Source organism: Simochromis diagramma, unplaced genomic scaffold (assembly GCF_900408965.1).
Source record: "Simochromis diagramma unplaced genomic scaffold, fSimDia1.1 OVJJ01000322.1, whole genome shotgun sequence".
NCBI lineage: Eukaryota > Metazoa > Chordata > Actinopteri > Cichliformes > Cichlidae > Simochromis > Simochromis diagramma.
The window spans coordinates 294,967-310,140 of record NW_024386731.1 but is presented as its reverse complement, the minus strand read 5'-3'; the positions used below and the strand labels follow the sequence as shown (position 1 = coordinate 310,140).

At 40.0% G+C, this 15,174-nt stretch overlaps 1 protein-coding gene across 3 annotated transcripts in view; it reads right to left on the bottom strand.

Moving 5' to 3' along the window:
* Positions 1 to 15,174, bottom strand: part of enox1 (ecto-NOX disulfide-thiol exchanger 1) — a 129,836-nt gene that overhangs the window by 81,865 nt on the left and 32,797 nt on the right. For all 3 annotated transcript variants that reach the window (XM_040008893.1, XM_040008118.1, XM_040007356.1), the window contains exon 2: positions 10,964 to 10,996. The gene's annotated coding sequence lies outside the window, so the exon portion shown is untranslated. The remainder of the gene's footprint in view (positions 1 to 10,963; positions 10,997 to 15,174) is intronic.

Sequence of the window (15,174 nt, the reverse complement as noted above, 5' to 3'; positions counted from 1 at the left end):
TACAAACAGGAAAAATCAGTGGTTACCTTATTTATTTTATTATTATTATTATTATTTTGCATTTGGCAATCCATTGCAAGTAGTTGCCACAATCGCTTTTGATTGCAAGCCAGTTCCAGGAGACAGGTTGCCTAGTTATTCAAAATTCAAAATAATTTAAAATAAAAAGTAATAGAAAAATGATTGTAGAAAATAAAATAAGCAACCATTCATACTATTTAATTCTAACCTGATCTGTGTTATGATCCTCCTTTCTATCATGAAACCCTGCTTTTGTCACAGCACGCGGTCCCACTAACAGAACCTTCTCCTTCACGGCTGCTGCAGTGCTGACACGTCCGAGAACCTGTAACTTTCCATTTCAATAAGCCCGGGGCAAAATGAGCAAGCTGCCCGGCATCGATCTGTTTTTCCTCAGGTTTTATGGAGGGCAGGAGGGAGGAGGACATGTCAGATTTTCCCTCAGCTGGATGGCAGGCAGCGGCTGGTCTAGACATGAAATCACCAACCGCACGATGAGACACCGAGACAGAGAGACTGGAGGTGCACATTCCCTGCTACGCCAGGTTTTTAAAGTATAGCAGCAACATTGTTGTGTGCAGTCTTCACGCATTAGAACAATCGAACCACAGAGTGCTACACAAGCCCGTGTCACTTCTTTGCCCGTCTACGTCGGGCCATCTGGAGTACTGTGGGTAACGGTTTTTGTGAAGACATCAGCACGCTGCAGCTAACGAAGCTTAAGTAAGCAGATAAAACAAGCAAAACTGAGGAAACCACCCAGCACATGACAACAGATGAGCTCTGTTCCTCTGGGTTTATAACATATACACACATATGCAGGGCCTCACACGCATGGCTCTGTACTGGACCCACAAAAAGGAAACAATATCAGTTGGCCCTGACTCCAACTTCCACATCACTGTGCACAATCCCAGCATTTTTCAGGGTTTATTTTTATGTGACCTAGCACACCAATATTTGTCCTTCTGATGATTTTGTTCCCTGTTCCTGCCACAACAAGCCACCGCTGCCTTTCCCTGCGCTCTCCTCCAATTGTGTTTTTCTCACTTCTCTTTCTGTTTTTCTGCCCCTCTCTTCTTTTTCTCTCTCTTTTCTCGCCTCCTTCCCCACCAGTCACTGTGATGAAGTGGCCAGTGAGTAGCCGTCTCTGTCGGTAATCACCACGGTAACTCATGGCAGCGCTGCGGCGCCGGCAACACGCCATCCATCACCGCCTCCACTGCTGCAGGAAACTGATATATCAAGATGTAAATTCTGGCCTTGCTGCTGCTCCCAGAACTTGGATGTCTCCACAGAGGAGGGGGCGGAAACAAGGAGAAGATGATGGTGGAGAGGGGTAAGGTGAAAAGAGGAATACATGAAAGATGAGATAGCATGCACGGAGACTGTGGGGGGTGGGGGGTAAATATATAATGCTGAGGAGAAAAAGAGGGGTGGATAACAGGATAGAGGATGTGTGGAGCAGAGGAGAAAGGTAAGAAGAAGGCAGGGACATAAAAGAAAAAGAAAAGAGTAATGAGGGATATACTGCAGCAGAGGAGATATGAATAGGTGGGGGGGGAAAGAGGACAAAGCAACTATGGAATGAGGAACATAGAGTAGGGAAGCTGATGAAAGGGAGGAAGGGAGGAGAAGAAAAGGAGAATGAAGAAGCAGAGGGAGGAGAACGATGAATGTATGATGACGGCGACAGTGTTAATCCATCCTGATGCATCCTTATTGCTCTGTCACAGCCTGCAGTTACCACACGAACACAAGGGTTGTAACATTTGAGCCCTGCATATAATGCATGTGAACGTGTTTAATGCAGTGGGTGATGGAAAAAATTAAAAGAGAGAAAGAGTAGTGTAGCCTCAAGAATCCATGGGGAGAAATCTGTAAGAGCAAAGATGGCAGTAAGAGCAGAACTTCCAGGGCAGAGGTGGGGGGCTTTTTACCAACTTATTTTTAGACCAAATGAGCAGGATTTAAAATCGCTGTCTGTTGGTGGGCTGTGTGGACAGGTTTGCATCCATAGTGAAATGATACAAAGTATTCGAGTCACATTACTGACACAAAGGTTTGTGAGTAAAACAGGAAAATGTGATTGAAGTAGTGAAAATAAAAATGCAGACAAACATCAGCTTTGAGTGTCAGCGAGCCAGAGGATGAAAAAGCGAAAAACCTAGCTAAAAAACTACATCCAGCTAATGTTCCAAGAGAACTAATGACTGCGACACAGAAGGTTACCTTGCTGGTATGAATGTACACTTTGGATTGACAACAAATTTTCAACTTGTGGTGCCTAAAATCTTATGAGTCACACTTCTGACTCGGGAGTGAGAACGTGTTGATTTGTGACACTTGTCGTGTTTGAGTGTCAACCAGTGGTATTTTAACACAATTGAGAAGAAAAGTAGTTTGAGTCACGTCTGCCTAGAGACGTGCTGGCGACCGTCTGGCAACTGGACTTATTATAGTTGTGTAATTTTTTAAAATAATTTTTTATTTCATTTTGCCTTTTATTTTTAATTCAGTATACTTGCAGTTAGTTTCCAGAGCTGATTTTTTTTTCGGTTTAGTTTTTATTGTTTGAAGATGTTTAGTTTTTAATATGAGCTCATCTGCTCTTAATGCAGCCGATCACATCGACCGTGTAATTTTCCTTGATGAATTTGTGTAATTTATTTTTTCAAACCATTTTTTAAGATTTTTCAGATGCAAACAAACAGATGTGACTAATCAGAGCACTGCGTTTGGCGACAGGTTTACTTGTAGCTCAAAACACACAACAATACTAAAAATACAAATCATAAAACAATACTATTTTACCTCTGACACAGATCTAGACGTTGCTCCGGGTCAATCGGCTCTATGAAATGATTTCTCTGCCTCTTCAGATGTGGTCCCAACTCTGCCAACAGGAGTTCAAACTGCCCCACTGTCCTCCTGAAATATGTATTAAAAGCGCTTGTGATGCAGCTTCAGCTCCTGGATCAAACCGTGAGACTCTCCCTGCTGCTGCCAGAATCTCAGTTGCTTCCTTTTCTTGATTAGAAACATCAGGACCAGCTCATCATGTTGAGTTTATTATTTTTATAGCTGTGTCTTTTTGAGGATCAATTTTCAGCAAAAATGACGTGGTCTTGGTGTGTAATGACCTTTAGTTTAATTTTTAATAGGTTTAGTCTTTTTAAATGATTATTTTCTGTGTTTTATATTGTAGGCCATATATCCAAGGCAAGATTTGGAAAAATACGTAAAGGTATTCCAGCAAAGACACACTGTCATGAACTAGCTGTGTGGAGGCAGATGAGGACCCAAACGCAAAACTCACGGAGACAGGAACTGAACTGAAAATCACTGCTTTATTGCAGGCTTCACAAAGAAACAGAACTAAACTGGGAATGCTAACAGAAGACCGAGGGAACACAGAAAGACACACAGGTTCGGGGGGGAGACATTGACGACGCGACACTGAACTGAGGGAGACATGCACATAAATACACAGAGGGTTAACGAGGGAAGTGGGAGCACACGGGGAACACAGCTGACACAGATAATCATAACGAGACAGGGCAGGAGTGAACACAACATGACGCATACTGACGAGAGACTGTCAAAGTAAAACAGGAAGTACACAGAGGTGCAGACAGGAGGAGAGAGCACAGACATAACGGGCTGGGGAAAACATTAAATGAAACACGAGGGGAAACGAGGGCTCACAGATACACAGAGGGGCACACAGGGGGTAATCAAATAAGGAACATCTTTAACAGAACCTAGGAACCACGGCATACGGAACAAAATACAAAAATACAAGAAAACTAAGAATGCTGGGCCAACATGGCCCAGGACCATGACACACACAGCTTTTGAAAAGCAGAGACTTACTATTTTATAAAAATGTAATGTCTGAATGAACACAATTTTTGCCACACTAACACGTACAGTCGTACTAAGGCTAAATGCTCTATACTTTTATTAGATTTTTGTTAGATTTCAAAGTTCAAAGTTAATTTTTTTTTAGTCTAATTTGTATTTTTAATCAGCTACAATGTTTTTTCACATCTAATTTTAGTTTGTAGTTTAGTTTTAGTTAACTATAATAACCTTGCTTGCAAATACCAGTCTGGTGTTCCGCAGCTACCTCTTTGCAAGTGGTGTCTGGCAGTCACCAACAGTGTTGGTCAAGTTACTTAAGTTGGATTACTTACTTCTCCAAGAAAGTAATCCCATTACTTTACTGATTACTTATTTTACAAAAGTAATTAGTCACTTTTTAAAAACATGATACACAACCTTAATACGTAATAAAGCAAAAGACCTTTCAGCCCAATTCTAATTTTTTCTCCATCACATAAAACTGAATCAAATGAAAAACTCTTTTCTTAAAATTGTTTTATTAGTTTTAATCATTTAACTTTATGCACATTGCATCAAGCAAAAACTGTCAAACAGTGGTTGACTAGATGAAATTTGTTTAACATATTCCCGCACATAAAATATAAAATCATGTTTTGTCTTTAAACTCGCTCTTTCAACTAGATGCAAGTCAAACACAGCAAAAAATGAATAAAATCAAAGATTCAGTGGTACTAAGTCCTCTTAGTACCCCTTTGTGGACTGGTGCCAGCTGAACTACCTCCAGGTCAACACTAGAATAACCAAGGAGCTGCAACCACTGAACATCCAAGGTATGGACATCGAGGCTGTGGACAGCTACAGGTACCTTGGTGTTCATCTCAACAATAAACTGGACTGGACTCATAATTCAGAAGCCCTCTGCAGGAAAGGGCAGAGCAGGCTGTACCTGCTGCGGAGACTCAGGTCTTTTGGAGTGAAGGGCCCACTCCTGAAGACCTTCTATGACTCTGTGGTGGCCTCAGCCAACTTTTACGGTGTGGTCTGCTGGGGCGGCAACATCTCTGCCGGGGACAGGAAGAGACTGAACAGGCTGATCCGGAGGGCCAGCTCTGTTCTAGGATGCCCTCTGGACCCAGTGGAGGTGGTGAGTGACAGGAGAATGGCGGCTAAGCTGTCATCCCTGTTGGACAACATCTCCCACCCCATGCAGGAGACTCTGACAGCACTGAGCAGCTCCTTTCGCAGGTCTTTCCTCCGCACTGCTGTCAGACTCCACAACAAAGACTTTTGCAGCTGATCAAACCCACACATGTGCAATAAGACTGCTATATGTGCAATTCTTTTTCAGACAAAGTTGTACTTGTATTTTCTTACTCAGTTGTATATAGCATTTGTATTCTATTTTATTCTATTGTATATAGTATTTTATTTTATTTTATTTTATTGCATTCTAGTGTTTTCTAATTTCTGCTACATAACTTTGCACTTTTGCTGTAATGAAACAAATTTCCCTCCTGTGGGACTAATAAAGGTAATCTTATCTTATCTTAAGACTATTTTCACCTGTTTAGCAGGAGTGGGGCTAGTGCTAGTTTGCCTAGTGCTGCAACGGTCATGTCAGTGGGGGGGATCCGGAGGTTTCTCAGTGAATTTCACAGTCCCGTGGCAGCATGCTAGGTGCTTCTCAAGATTTGAAGTTTAATTTTTCACTGTAGAAAGAAGTTTTCTTTCCACGCAGAGTGTACAGCACACGGTAATGTTTTTGTCACTTTTTACAGAATCAAACTCAAAGTAATGTAAGTACTTCCAACTTTTAAACGCTGCATGGTCATACTCTCTCCCGCACTCCATATTATGCATTGTTGATCTGCACACATCTGTTGCTGCCACAGACGTCGCACGCTCGTACATAAATGTCATGAGACACTCTCACAATCAAAATCATGGTTTAGTAACGTAGCATGCTTACGGGAAAGTAACAGTTATCTGATTAGTTTTTTGCAGTAGTAATCCTTTACTTTACTTGAAAAAAGTAATCAAATCTCTGGTTGTGAAACTGGTGACAAGCACAAACATTTTCTGGAAACGCTGCCACTGTGGCCACAGCTACAGAAAAGAAAGGGAAGTCAGCAGGAACGGAAAATCTTCAGCTGGAAAACTACCTGGAGGTGCCTCATCTGTCTCAGCCGCAGAACAGCAGAGCAGCACCTGTTTTGTGCAACACCCACTATTACAGCACTGTGATTAGTAATATTACTGTGCTGAGTGATTTGGGTTTGGTAGGTGTTACTTTATGAGTGCTTTCAAGAGCTGCATGCAAGGTAATGTAACTCTAAAATTAGGTTAACAAGTCAAATTTTAAGTCAAATGTAACAACATAAACAAAAAAGCTGTTTTAATTCCGTGAAGAATTTGCTGTTTGTTTCACACACTATATGATGGAGTGTGATTTTTATGCATTTATATCTATCAAGTATTGCCAAAAAGAGACAAAAAACATGCACAGTCTGCATGTGTCCTCCCATGGCGTCAGCTAAATCTACATTTGACTTTTGAGCTGATGGGGAATCCTTCTAAAGCAGATGAAGCTAATGATATGAATCATATCAATGCCTCATATTCCAGACAGATTTCCAGTGTTTACGATAAGATTACTACAAGCTCCTGCTTGGGTCGGTGGGTAAAAGACTGTGTGCACAATGAAAGTTTAAAAAAAATCACATGATCCTAAAATTCAGCACATCTCCATCTTCTCCATCTGTTGTAGTGAAACATTCTCATTAAGAACTACACACTGAGCACAGCAGAGAGAGAAAGAGAGAGCAAGAAAGCAGAGGAAAAATCAGCCATTTCACTCCTCCTCAGGTCATCATTACAGCGCATCAGGACAGCTGCTACCATGGAAACCTCCAGAGAGCAGAGCGTAGAAATACTTGTTGGTCGCAAAAATCAAAAGCCAAACTGTCTGCATCTAGGCAGTTTGTTTCAGACTCTATTTATTTATTTATTTTTACCAACTTTAACTTATTTTTAATTTCTAATCTTTTCTTTCTGTAACAGGGGGGAAAGTCTCAGAGGTGCTGTTGATGTCATTAGCTCACTTCTCCATAGATAGATGGATCCACAAGCTAGACACATTGGAGCTCTTTCGGATGAAGGGAAAACTGATTTTGTGAGTTTTCCTCTCATTTGTTGCCCTTCTTGCATCCTTATACTTGTACTGTCTGTATTTTCAGTCCTGTGATATTAAGTTGAAGTCTATATTGTTTTCTGTTTACAACTATCATGTGTTAGATGGCTCACCTGATGCTTTGATATGATGATGATCTGATCTGATAGAGTGCGTCATTTTTAATGTTTTAAAGCTTATCTGTTTGGTTTTGTTAAGGGTTATAATTAGGGACAAGGCTGCAATGATTAACAGGTGTGTTAACACATGTAGATGTAGCTACCATATTTTCCGCACTATAAGGCACACTTACATCCTTTAATTTTCTCAAAAATCCACAGTGCACCTTATGCATGAATTCTGGTTGTGCTTACTGACCTCGAACTGATTTTTTGTGACACATGGCGCTCAGAAATCTGTCAAAAAATGTTTTAGTACGACTTTGGAAAGCTACAAAGCTGCGCTGCTTGATGTATTGTCAGAGCATTATGGCTACTGTAGTCAGGAGCCTCACTGATTAATCTGGGTCCTAAACTCCGTCTGCTTCAGGTCCCAAAGTCAAACGAACACAGCAGCATCACTGAGAGTTAAAAACTGTCCAAATTCTTTCATCTTTAATAAAATGATCAGTGTTGCTGCTCTTCCAGGTGTAACAAGTTTAACATCCAGGCATCCATGAAAATAGAATTTATTAAATTTAACAGAATTAGAAGTTAGCAGGAAGTTAGCTCGCTAGTTTCCACCTAAACATGATATAGCATGTTCTGACTGAGAGATTTCTGAAAAAATTAAAACGTACAGCTTTGCTATCACTTCCAACATGAATGAAGACAGAAAACTAAACAGCAGTGACTTTTGTAGGGTTACTGAAGTTGGACTAGCTGGTATATAATGATTTGCTACGCGATCGCTAGCGACACAGCTATGTTAGCATAACATAAACACAGTGAAGTTGGAAGATGAATGCTAACTTTTTTCCACTCGTTAATGGGAGGGTTCCCGATGGTTAGGGACAAACGCAATCACAACGCAGGATGCTGTAAACAAACCAAACTTCATCCACAATACGAGGTTAGTCGAGGTTAGTATTAATTACTGCAACAACATGGGACTAGAGCAGCTGCAAGAGAATTCATCATTAATGAATCAATGGTACAGAAGTGGAGGAAGCAAGAAGAATGAGTTGAGTAAAGTTTGACTTATCTGACTGTCTGTTTTGTTTTATGTGCCTTATAATCAGGTGCGCCATATGTACGGTAACACTTTGGATAATTGAAGTGACTAAATTTGACCTCTACACCATGCTTGTGCTTTTGGTCCCTTTTAGTAGAATTTTTAATTGAGTTTTCTGAGCCCAAGAATCACAAGATGTAGTTTATGCATTTCAAACTTTAAAGGGCTGTGTCCCTCTGAAAGTCTTGCAGGATGTTGGTGTTCTGGCAACTGTAAACATACGTATCAAGCCAAATCCCACCTTAGACTCATTCATTCATAAATTGTCTGAAATCCTGTTCAGTTATCCAATGACAAATGTCTGACTATATGTTATGTTGTATCTTTTCCACTGCGCGGCTCTGATGAAGACACAGTTGTAGCGACGCACATTGAAAGGCTGTAAGCAGTGTGCGCTCCAGTCCCGTCTGTCCTTTCGGACAATTATCTCAGTTTGAATTATATAATGTGATTTGGTATTTAGTTGGATATGTAAACTGTAGTTTAGGCAAAATAAAAGCAGATCAGAGGTTCTACAATTCAGAAAGCTCATCTTGCATCTTGCTTTGCGTGGTTTTTGTTTTTTTAATCCAGGCCTGATTGGATATAAAAAGATCAGGATTCATGATAACCGTTTATCAGTAGATGTTCATTTTAACAGTCAACCATTCCCAGTTAAATTTGGCATCAAGAATTCAAACTGATCAGTGTAAGCAGGGTTTTGATTCAGAAGGCTCACTCCTCACAAAATTACCACATAGAAAGTAATGTGACCGTTGACTCTAGAATGCTCCTGATGTTTTAGGGGAGCAAGAAACATTTCAATAACTTACTACATATGAATTCAGAAAGAAATATTGTAACTGAAACTAAGGCTGACAGTTTAAATTCATACCATTTACAATCTGTGCTGAAAAATTCCACTTTGTGTCCAGAAAAGGACAGGACATTGAACTTTGCTGCAATATTGACTAAGAAGTTGGCTAAGTTAATCAATAAAAATAGAAAACAACTGTGACCAGTGCTGCACTGATCAGATACTCATGAAATACTCAGAAAGTAGAGGCATTCTTCACCACACAGGGCAAAATGACCAACATAGGTTATCTGGAGTCTTATCTTACACTTCAGCCACAGCAAATCCAGGGACTAACTAAGTTAAGCTAAACACTATACCAATATCTCAGCAATTCATTAAAGGGCATCAAATAAAAACAGTTATTATTTTAGCTTCTGTCGTCCTGCACTGTTGTTTTTTGTTAACCGAACACAATCCTGCTCATAAAAAGTTGTCTGTGTCCAGTGATGCAAATTCAATACAAAATAAGGAAAAGAGTTGCCTCATGCCACAAATCTCATAGACTTGAAAATTAAACTACTAGGCATTCAAATCCAGACTACAGAGAACCAAAAAGTGAGGAAGCTTTCATTTACACTACTAAGGTCATCTTCAAATACTCATTATCGCAGATCTCAGATCAGCCAATCACATGAAAGCAATTTAATACATTTAGGCATGAGGAGATGCTGAGGCTTAAACCAAGAATCAAAAAGGGGAAGAAAAGTGATTTGAGTGCCAGCCCACATTTAAAGTCAGCTGAGTAGTGTTTCATTTCCAGTACTCATCTGAGTATTTTAGAACCTGCTGATCTACTGGGATTTTCCCACACAACACCTCTAATGGTGTCGAAGTATGCACAAGAGCATCTCTGAACAAGCAACACACGCAGAACCAGATGGGCTACAGCAGTAGAAGATCACCCCAGGTGCCACTCCTGTAAGCTGAGATATCAGAAGATCAGAAAAAAATCTTGCCTGGTCTGATGAATCCTGATTTCTGTTGCAACATTCAGGTCAGAATTTGTGGTAAACACGATCAAAGCATGGATCCATGCAGGCTGCTGCTGCTGATGTAATGGTGTGGGTATTTTCTAGTACCCTCAGTACTAACTGAGCATTGTTTAAACACTACAGTGTACGAGTATTATTGCTGACCATGTCCATCTCTATATGACCACGGTATACCTATCGTCTGTCAATGTGCCACAAAGCTCAGATTATCCCAAAGTGGTTTCTTGAGCATGACATCGAGTTCACTGCACTTGAATGGCCTCCACAGTCAACAGATCTCAATCCAATAGAGCATCTTTGGAATGGGAGATTCACATCATGGACAAGCATGTCAATGTGGACCATTTATAACTCTCTGAGGAATGTTTAGCGCACCTTCTTGCCTTGTCCATTAATGGCAGTAAGAACTAGAGACCTGTGTTGTAGTTCACAGTGACATTATGCAGATTTACAAGATGACTGCAGTGGATTCCATCAACAATAAACCAGCATGCATGCACAACAAACTCTGCATCCTAATATGTGATAAAGCAGTTTTTTTGTAATTTAAACCAAACTAAACTTGAGAATAATCTAAGGCACGTAAAATGTGAAAGTGACCTTAGCTGCACAGTAACAAAGAGCATCTGCAGAGATTTGTCTGGATCACCACCTGAGGGACAGTTTTCCAAAACACATTATCAACACAGCTTGACGTGGCGAAAAATCAGGCTGGTTCTGCATCAACTCTTTAGCCATTTGTTTGTGGAAACAAACAGAAAGAAAGAAAATATGGCATGTCAAAGTGATTGGACAGGGTCTATTCATCATAGACCTGCAAAACCAAGACGAAAAGACAGGAAAGATAAACTTCTGACTCACTGTTGTGCTGCAGCTGCTCACGTCTGATGGCCCCTGTGGAGACAAAGACAGAATTCCTCATTAGTTTTATTGGTCCCGTGTTTAGGTTTTACCACTGTCCTAATGAAGTAAATGTGCTGAGATCTCATCAGGTTTCAGCCATGACATCATCTCAACAATCCCCCGAAGCAAGGCAGTGCCTGTCTGAATGTTAATGTGTGTGTATGATGGATTCAAGGCTCGCAGAGGTGAGCAGCTAATAAAACCGCTGCACAATTTACTGCACGAAGGCGCAAGAGTTCTGTGCACATACACACGCATACGCCGAGCACCAGCTGGGCTTTGCTGACCTTTCTAAAGAAAGGCTAAGCTTTGGAAGCCCACAGAGAAACAAAAGCAGGAAAACTGTGTCGAAAGAAACAGCGCAAAGCTGATCGGATCTTGATGACAGACTGTGCAGCCTGCAGACAAAAGGTCACTTCAGCTAAATCATCTCACTAACAAAAAGGAATTGGCCAGTAACAAAGAGCAATGAATGACATCAAACAGGATTTATTTTTATCATAAAGTGTAACAGGCTTGTAAAGTGTACTAACTGACGATGGGGAAACCACACTGCCTGCTGCTAAATTATACAGAATCATTATTCAGTGTAAAAGACAAAGGATGTGTAAAATTACAGTTTAATACTGTAATTTTAAACTGACGTCTAACTTCAGCTGTCTAAACTATCCAAAGGTATTCCCCAAAGACTCACTTTACTAAAGAAGAATAAAAGCTCCTCATATTGATGCAGAGATGAAAGAAGTACCAGTAAAAATACTTATACTACTAATTAATATCATTCAATGAAAGCCACTATGTTTTCGCTGCCACTGTGTGGATAAGTGAGGTGTGTCTTTTTCAGGTGAATGATTATTTTTAAGAGATTTTCAGCGATTCCTTCAGCTTTTGGAAGGCCAGCGTTTTTCCCAGATACTTTTTTAAGATCCTCTGGCTTCAAGTTTGGAAATTTGTCTGGGAGACCTACTTGCTCATTTATATCAGCAGGGTCCAGGCAGCTGAGGTAACTAGATCAGATTCCCTCATCAGTCCCAACTTCTCCACCAATGCTAAGCACTGGCCATTTGATTTATTGTTTTGTTGTGATTTAATTCAGTGCAAAAAGAAACACCAGGAGTTGCAGTTAAATCTTCATTAGCAACGCTGTTGCCATCACATTCCTTCAATATCAAAGACAAGGGTGCTTTCCACTAAACCTGACAACCAGGTGCAGCATCATCGTGTTACTGTGACAATAAAGCTAATTAAACTTGCATTATTGTAACAGTGACAACAACATCATCCCATATGCCAAAAAAAACAACTGTCATTGTCACACATCTACAGTTGGTAGATTAAAACAAAGAAACAATATTTTAAAGTCAGTTTTAGCAGAAAAACATTTCTTTAAAAAAAAGAACAACATTTGCAGGCATGAGGCTATTAAGATAGGCCTATGATAGCAGCTAAGAGCAGATTTTATCTTTACACTTTCTCTCTCACTGCTTTCAGTTGTAATATGTATAAAAGGCTCCACTCCCTTGAAATGCTGAATACATCCTCTTGCTTCAGCTCCATGTTTACTGCTTCAGTATGTAGCTGGTTATTTATCATCTCTTTAGCAGTGTAATCATGCAAAGCTACGATCAAACAATGGCTATCAGTTAGATATCATCTAAAATGTAAAAAGAAATATGACATGATTTAAAGTGATGAGATGTTCTGTTACTAGCTGAATGGGAAAAGTGTAGGTGCGTTGTTTTTAAAGACAATAAAGCATTAAATGTGCTGCTGGGTGATGGTTGTAGCACAGTCTGTAAACAGAAAGTGAGCGATCGCTGTTTAATGTTCAGCCAAGTGAAGAGTACAGCGCGTGAGTGCCAGAGCAGGCCATATGGCAAAGACACTCCCACGCCAAAGCAGTCTAGACTGGAATGAACCAGTCCATCTTCCAGCAGCTCCTGTCCACATACAGACACAATCAGTATGGTTCTGTTTCACAGTGACCAGTTTAAAGTGAAAACTATTAAATTATTTTCAATATATATATATTTTCTTTCAGTTCTTTTACCCTCCAATTATTACAAGCAGTGAAAACAAAGCTCAACTGAGCTGAAACTGGAACGCAGAAAATAAAGGTGTGGAAATGACATCGCTTACCTTAGCTAAGTTACTGGTAACACCCCTGAACAGCAGGTGTGCTGTTAACCTTTCCCCCCTCTCTCTCTGTCTTTGCTCTTGTTTCTCACTAAAGCTTTAATACTTTTATTTCTTTACTGCCGGTCCCCGATGTTTTATTTATCTCATTGTTTTCACTCCCTCATCACCTCAGCAACGCCAAACTGACTGATATGCAAATAACGAATAAATCTGCATATCAATTAACAACATCATCTCCTCACCAAGCATTCTCATTGCATGTACGAAAAGGAGGGTGATGCATGTGGATCATATGAGGGATGCATTAGAAATTCGGGGGGGGGGGGGGGGGGGGGATATTCATGTTCCTCAAACTATATTTTAGAAGCAGTAAAATGTCAAAATGTAAGAATTATTTATTTAGTTTTGTAATTATAGGATTAACAGCGACTTCAGCTATACAGCATTTTAAAATGGATTTAGTGCAATGTTGCAATATATAGTTTTAATGCCTAAATGTAGACACAGTGATACAGAAATGTGTCAATATATTTCTGTCAATATGTGTCAAAATAATATTTACAATAGCATAATGGTGTTGCAGGATTGCTTTGGTTTTGATTGCAGCTGTTCTGCAGATGAAGGTTTAAGCCCTTCTTCCAACTTTCCAAAGCTGTCCCATGGATGAGACTGAAGTTTTTTGTGTTTGACACCCCTGTGTGAAGATGTACTAGCATTTTAAAAACTATTCTTTTAAAGGGGGACCTTTTCTGCTCATCTTCTAACTCCATATACTTATTCTTGGACTTTCTTTTTCAGGGTAGCTTTTCATAGTTTAAATTAGTAGTTATTTATCCAAAACTGGGCCTTAGTGGAGCACTTTAGTTCCGTTACCAATTTCTTTGGCATCACACAGACTACAGAGTAGAATAAATCTCTTACAGCCTGAGCACTGCACCCAGAGTTAGTGCTTACACACCCACTGATCTCATCATTTGAACCTTGTTTCAGTTGCCCACTTTTTACGGGAGCATCCACCTTTTGTGTCTCATGTATTCTACGGTTTTCTACACCACATCTCTGCACGGTATGTTACTGTAAAGCTCAGCATTTACCTTGTTTTTATAGTTTTTGTGGGCACCCAGTGCTGACTGTGACATGTGAAAGCCTAACCTGCCTGACCCTTACCCAAGCTAGAATCCAGTTATTATCCTTAAATCTCAAACAGCGTTTAAAGTTGTAGATCTCTACAAAACCATCGGACTCAACCAGTATGGGGGCTCCATGTGTTTGTGGGGTTTCAGGATCCCACAAATACAAAAGAAAAAAAAAAGAAAATCCAAAGCCTATATAAAAGACACATCCACATGATTACACACTGAGCCGCACAAAGACCTAAATGAGTTGTTGCATCGGTCTTCATCTTCTCATTTGCAACCCCGCAGTGCAATTGATTCCTGTTGGCTTAGGTGTAATATAAATAGATACATCTGTGTGGAGGCTATAAATAGAAGAAGAGATGTTGACATCTACAATGCCGTGAACATTTTGCGGTACTATGTCTCACAGTGATTGGGAACATCACAGCAGTTTGACAGTTATGGAAAATACATATCTGATCTTGCAGCAAAATATTGACGTGTTTTGTTTTGGCACCAGTAGCTTTTGGTCAAGTGTAGAAAAAAACAATCCAGCGGTGGGAATGGACATCAAGGCTATTAAGGTGCTGAATAAATGCAGTGTATTTCTCACTGACCATGATCAGAGTTAGTGCTTACACGCCCACTGATCTCATCATTTAAACGTTATTTCATTTGGCCACGTTTTACAGGAGCATCCACCTTTTAAGTCTCATGTACACTGACCATTGGGTCAGTGTACATGAGACAACAGAGAAAGCACAATAGGTCCTCATTAAAGGATTAAAAGAACAAAATGTACTTATTTTATGAAAGAACCAAAAAAACATACAAACCCTGAACTTTAAAATTGTCCATGCATCACAACAGGCAGTGAAACATATTATACTATCTAACTCTCATCCACTTATT